The following is a 7,093-nucleotide window of genomic DNA, read 5'->3' on the forward strand; positions in this document are numbered from 1 at the left end:
CCTCCTCTATCTGTTTGGACTCCTCACTGTAGCTTTGGGCAAAGGGATAAAGCTTCTCTCACTCCCACATATTCATTTACCCCCCACCATCACAGCAATTGAACCAAGGAGTCTGGGGGGAGCCACATTGATATTCACTACACATCTCCATCCCCCAGCCACAACCATCCCCACTGGAAACATTATTTCATTACATATATTATGCATTCAGCATAAGGGAGTTGGTGAATATGCAGTGTGCAGATGTGTGTGTGTGTGTGTGTGTGTGTGTGTGTGTGTGTGTGTGTGTGTGTGTGTGTGTGTGTGTGTGTGTAGGCAAGCTCAGATGTTTCCTTCTATGTACACATGGCTGTGACAAGCCTGTTGTAAAAAGAGTTTTAAAGAGGGTGTAAAATGATATAACGCCTCAGGGGTCCAGTGTTAATGGTACTTAGTTTACTTTGTGAGAGAGGAGACAAAATATTTATTTCATACTGTTTCGTGTCAATATTATATAAGTGATTTTGCAATTTTTTTTTACTTTGTAGAAGGACAATGTGTCCTGCAGAGTTTGCATGAATTTTCTCAGTTCGTTTGTGCGTCCATATGTGAATGTGTACTGTTTCTCATGCAGAGCGGGAGATAAAGAGATACACAGAGAGAGGAAAACAGAGAAAAGAAACCAGAAAGAGATTAAGATAGAGGCAGACAGACAGATCTTTCATATAGCCCATTGCTCTTTGGGCCCTGGTCCAGATGTCACCAGAGCAGTTTTTATTTGTTAATGTCTTGTTTTAAAAGCCCTCCTAAAAGCGCCTGCCGCCTTTCCCTTAAGTCTTTAAGTGGCTCAACACAAGACACTCTTGTCTGATCCGAACTGGAATCAATTTGGAAAAGAAACCATTTCACCTCTGATTAAGCACTGCTCTGTCTCTGCTGTGGCATGCTGACCTTTCCAGAGGTCTGTCTTGTGCTGCTAGCAGGGGCAGCCAGATGATATGCCGGGCTAATTAGACTGATTGACGTCAGAAGGCAAGGCCTGAGAGTGGCTTGTATTTGAACCCTCAGCCATTCACAACCTTATCTCTGTCAGGGGCCATTTAGAGTCTCACAAGTCAGATCCAATGCTGTACCCCCAGTCACTTTTTGCAAATATCGCTTATTGCTTTTCCATTTCATTTTCACACATTGTTATTTCAATAAACGTTTTCCTCTGACTTTAGGGGACATCACAAAGTGACACCTGCCCAATATCTTATGATACAGTGAGCCTGGTGTATATTTGCGTTATCCTTGTGTATTTTCAATCACAAATAAATTGTTAAATATTCTAAATGTGTGGGCCAAAGTGTGGAGACACCACTCATACATGTCAAACTCAGGCCAGTCAGCCCCCAGTCAGCCATTTTGCCAAATTCTGCCTGCCTTGGCATCTTTGAAATGGCTGCATCTGCAGCAACGTGTCTCTGTCCGATCTGCGTGATCGCCACCTTCAGTCTTAGTGTATTCATTATCAATTTCTTCATCTCTCACCCATTGCTATAGCAGTGTAGCACTAGTTCAACATCTGTATGTATCATGGGCTTGTGTAACATAAAACATGGAAGTCCCTATAGAGCTATAAAATGCAAACCCAGAATGCTTTGAGAAGAGAGATCAGAGGGAAGAAGTCCACCATAGATCAGAACTCGGTTCAAGTTCCAAGCACTTTGCCTCATACACCCAGAGAAATGTTGCCTACAGAGAGGCCTAGTAGAGAGAAACCTCACCTCTAGTTCAAGCGGATTCCTCTGCACTTTTATTTGCTCTCGTTTGGCTGCAGGGGAAACGTGCTCCACTCTGACCTGGGGGCACTCATCCAATCAGCTCGCTATCTGCTGCAAGGGCCTCCATAATAGTGACATTTTTCCACCTCGTCAATAAAGTGGTGAAAGCCACCCTCCACCTGCTACTTGACCGTTTAACTTCTTCCTGAAAAGGCCCTTTCTTTCTGTCTTTCTCTATGTCTGGCTGAAATCAATAAAAGCAGAGCAAGGGAAGAGGCCAATCCAACAGTCTCAACTGCTGTACAAAGAGGATGGCAGAGAAAAGGATACAGAAGAGCCTGCAGCTCGAGTCTTTCTCATTCGTACAGCAGCGGGAGAAACCTGCTTCTTGCCTACACTCTATGTTGTCCCCCAGTAAGGACAAGGAGTTTCTGAAAATGCTGAATGAAAAAATCCAGTCATTCACAGAAACAACATGCTGTACACTCTTGTGTGTCCTAAAAGCCACAAAACAGAGTAAAAACTAGAGATGTTCCTGTTCTGATACTGCCTAAAATGCTGGTATCGGGAAGTACTGGAGTTTATGCACCGATCCGATACCACGTAATAAAGCCCTAAAGAAAATCTACGTTAAAGTAGTTTATTTATGTTCTTTTTCCGTTATAACTGACTGTCAAACTGCATAATAAAAGAAAGTTCTGGGGCATTCATTGTTTGTGTTTGTTCATGTTTCACAAAGAGTTTAACCTGAGCCAGACCGACAACAAAGATAGAAATAATATCACATCCATACAGGGATAGTAGTATACACTTGTTAAAACATAATAAAATATATGACACACTGGTATCGGATCGGTACTCGGTATCGGCTGATACGCAAGTTCAGGTATCGGAATCGGTATAGGGAAGTAAAAAATGGTATCGGACCATCTCTAGTAAAAACTGATATAACTTCCATGTATTTACAGACTGAAAGATCACAATCATATGCAACAAAACTGGCATATACATAAATGTAAACTCTCTAGTCTCTAATGACCATTGCTTGCCATGACTAATTTAGTAGCTGCATTCACACATCACCACATGTCTGTGGTGATTGACATAATGGCATCAGAGTGAGAAGAAAATGTCTTCCAATGAAGGAGCAGGAGGGAGAAAATGAGAGAGATGGGTTACATCTATGCCCATGCTGAAATGAGTGCAGCGCTTTGTTTGGTTATGCTGTCTGAGCTGAAATTGATTACTGTGAGAAGCATGCCGCAAAGAGCCCCTGCATTCAGATGAAATAAATAACACACTCTCTTAGAAATGGGAGGGTATGTGGACAAAAAAACAGAATGGGGGAAATGGGATAAGGGAGGAGACAAGAAACAAAGATGGATGAGGTCTAAACAAATTTACAAGGGGAAAAAAGCAGGGATGAAAAAGTGGGAAATGGCTAAAGGTGGGGTACTGAATGTCATGTCTTCAGTCTAGTGCAGCACGAAAGAGAGACAGCCTGGAAGACATCTGGAGTAGTGGAGGATAACAGCCACACACCACTCCCCAACCACAGACAACATGATGAGGGATAAAACTTCATTACATGTTATGGTAATGAATGGGCTGTGGCCAGTTCTGGATGTGTTAGAGTAATTGCCACACTTCAGCGTATGTGTGAGTGACACTTCCTACACGTGTCTGTCTGTCTGTCTGTCTGTCTGTCTGTCTGTCTGTCTGTCTGCGTGTGCATGTGTGTGTACATGTGTGCCGAGAACATCCAGGAGGCCTAAGAACATCCAGGAGGTCCTTTCCACCATTCGCCAAGCAGAAGCAACTACTGCAGCTAATTACAAGAATGCAACACTGAGACAGCTACTGTCATACGGATCATCTCCCATAATTAGCTTAACACGATTCTTTAACAGGAGATGGGCTGGGCTGGGGCAGGCCCAGACTTTGTGGTTTGGGCCAGTATCTGGGCATTTGGGTCTACAGTAGGTGCCAGAAAGGGAGGGGATAGACAAAGCCACACACTCCACAGGGGTGAGGTTGACTCTGGGTCACAGAGGCTGCCTGGCCTTATGGCTGACAGATGTTTGTCTGGTTCAACAAGAGTTGTGACTCTGGAAAAAGTTACACCACACTGCGCTCCACGCTGCAATTATCTTCTCTGTGTAATGAAACATCTCATATATCATCACTCAACAAGACATAAGCAAGAGCCCCTCCCTGGACTACAAAGCCTTTGATAAACCATGTCACTTGAATCTGCTATCTAGTTGTACTGCACTTTTGTTTCAGTATTTGAGTAATGTAGCTATATACTATAGCTAGTCTGTCAGTAGCATTCCCAAGTGGAGCAACAGCATGCCTGCTGTGGCTGGTGAGCTGCTGCTAATGTTGCTAATGATCCCCACAACAGAAAAACAAAGACTAGAGCTGAAGCATTTCATTTACAGTAATCTTCAAAGTGTGAGAGTGAAGAGGGAGGCAAGTCTGAGAACCAGGGGAAAGGCCTGTCCCCAGACTGCTCCCTGTTCCCTCATGACAGTACAACAGGGACATGCTGTGGATATGTGTTCCTCTACACATTGCCAGCCTATGAGCTTCCCTATATTTGCTCATACTGGGATCCATGGTGTGTGTATGCATGTTGGTCTGTTGGTGTGTGAAACAGGGGCAAGGTTTCTGAACTAACACATTTGCCACAGTGGGCATGTGGACATATGATAGGCAAGCACCAGGGTGGCATTAAGGAGAAAGAGTTTTCCCGCTAAGACAGGGGAGTAAGGGGGAATGAAACGACAGTAGATCATTAGACTGGGATTGCCTGCAGTTTGCTAATTTATGCAAATTAATTTCTTGGCTGATGATGAAGGAGAGGGAGCTGCTTGGCAAGCAGTCAACACCGAGCAGCAAGAAGGTTAAACTGCCGCTGCTTTGGTGGTCTGGAAAGTTTAGCGGCGTAAGCCAGGGAGGGCTGTGGTATACCAAGCAACAATGACAAAGAAACGCAGACTATGCCAGCCCTCTTCCTGGCAAGGCGGGTAGACAGACAGCCAATCAGGTTTGTGCTGGCTCTCTCGTAGGCGAATGGCATGGCATGCTGGCCCTCTCGTCGCCCCGCCTCCCCTCCCCACTGCACTGCAGCTGCCCAGAATGATTTTATAAACATTTTGCCAGTGGATCAATACCTGTATTGATCAACCATTGTGAGAGTGATCCGTCTAAAACCCAGAGCAGCCTAGAGCTCAGAGATGGGAGGAGCGAAAGAGAGAGGCTGCAGAGAGGATGGAGAAAGAGAGAGAGTCTGCAGCCACAGTGAAAGGGAGAAGAGGTACAAGGGAAGAGAAGCGAATCTGAGAGAGAAGCAGACGCAGAGCTGAAGGCAGGTGGGGAGGCAGGTTTTCGGACAACGCTGCCAGGCCACTGGGATTGGGGAGAAATCTATGGTAATTGCTTTCTCATTAAGAGAGGGAGGGTGAGGGCGACTAATGACTACTGCTTTAAGTATGCGGGTAAGTGACAGATGGAGAAATAGTGCAAAGAAATGTGTATGTGTGCAAGAAAGGGCGTGATTCCTACACCTGATGTTGCTAATGCCTGCACTAGTTTGGCCTGCTATGTAGCTCTGCCAGGTACATTGTTGCATAAGTGTGCATGATTGCATGAGGTTCAAAGGGAAGGTGAAGGGAGGTGGGGGATGCGGATGGTGGGTGATTTAGATGTTCTGCAAAGACAAAAAACAATTATCCTGCTTTATTTATTATATTTTCATTTTTATATGTTTTGTCTAGAAAAAAAACTCCCCCTGAACAGAAGAAGCTGGAGTGTGAAAGATCTGCAGTTTGCCTTGGTGACAACATGGGACAGAGAAGGCCCAGCACATAACTGGAAATTCCTGAGAAAATCAAAGAATGAAAGAAATAGCTGGCATCCTGGATACAAAGATGAATGGAGGAAGTAAAGGGAACATTTCTGATCAAGAGAAAGTTGGATGTATATTCCAACACTGATTTCAACTTTAAGATGAAAAGGACTGCATTATGGTAGTGAAACTGTGGCAAATAACAGAGTTTTGCTGTTTTGAACTGGTGTGGATAAAGCTAGCTTTGGGATGTTTTTTTGACAATTCGTTGGATTGGATTTAATTTTTTATTATATTTTGAATTTTGCTGGAATTTTACAGTACAGATGACTGACTGGACCACTTCAATTCAAGGCCCCAAGCTGCGCTGCACTGGAGGTGAAGTCAAAAGGCTTCTGGGATCATCCCCCCAATGCTAAAGGGAAATCAAGTTTCCATTGATTGATTTTAAATGTGACTTCCTTGTGCATAATTGTGGATTTGAGGGAAGATATATTCCTCTAAACTGTGGGAGAGTACCCTGATGCTCATAAACTCACTTTGCACTCAAGCTCTGACTGCTCAGAGAAAAAGGCCTACAATCTACAGATTCACTCCTCTGAGAACATGCAGTTCAATTAAAAGAATGAACATTGTGTACCAAGGACAAGAAGCACATACATACAGTTCTGTTAAATAAATTGTAAAACTAATTAAACATGATTGTGCGGTACACAATGAAAATGGTGTGTGGCAGTACATATCCTTGGCTGTGTCCCAGATCTACACTGCATACTAACACAATAAGAATGCACTGTGTGTGTTTAACAGTACATTGTTGTGACAGTTAGTATACAAGAAATTAATGACAGGAAATGCTCCAAGATGGTCGCCAACAGACTTCAATTAAACTGTGATTTTGGAACTCCGCTGCTATTGTAAGCAGTGAGTAAAAAGGATGCAAAATGTTTTCCGAAGGTTTAACTATTCTATTGATTTTATTCTCTGTCTTTATTCTCTCTCACCACCGTCCACACACCACACTCAAAACAATCAGGCAAATTAAGAATGTATCGTTTGGGAATATATGCCATTTTTTGTGTATTCTAAATTTTAAAAACTCCATGTAAAATAATATATATTATGGAATTGGGATACAGCTCTTGACTCAGAGTTGTACTCATGTACTTCTACTTAGCTAAACTCCTAAGACAAGTGTAGACCAGATACAGTACAAGTAACCATGGAGACTCAATTGGTGTTTAAATGAAGAGAGGAATTATAAACATCATAGTATAAGCTTGCTTGTATTAAAGTTGATCAATGTACACAACGCACAGATTAGTGTGTGAGTGCAGCTCATAATCAGTGCAGCAACAGCAAACCACCACATTTTTCTCATTACCTATGACTGTTAAACTACCTTAAGTTTATCAGTCGCAGAAGTCTCTTTTTCAGCTCAAGGATGGTTAGAATTGCTAGACAGGATAAAAATATGAGTATGGCCAGTGGTCAC

General features: G+C 43.1%; 1 long non-coding RNA gene across 2 annotated transcripts; it reads left to right on the forward strand.

Moving 5' to 3' along the window:
- The first annotated feature begins 4,860 nt into the window (after nt 1–4,860).
- On the forward strand, nt 4,861–6,506 carry LOC144517013 (uncharacterized). Of its 2 annotated transcripts, none has more exons than XR_013501891.1 (2): nt 4,861–5,248; nt 5,528–6,506. It is a non-coding gene; the product is annotated as an uncharacterized LOC144517013 (long non-coding RNA). The 2 variants fall into 2 exon arrangements; XR_013501890.1 differs by having other exon boundaries at nt 4,861–5,182.
- The last annotated feature ends 587 nt before the right edge of the window (nt 6,507–7,093 follow it).

This window comes from Sander vitreus, chromosome 1 (assembly GCF_031162955.1).
Source record: "Sander vitreus isolate 19-12246 chromosome 1, sanVit1, whole genome shotgun sequence".
NCBI classification, from domain to species: domain Eukaryota; kingdom Metazoa; phylum Chordata; class Actinopteri; order Perciformes; family Percidae; genus Sander; species Sander vitreus.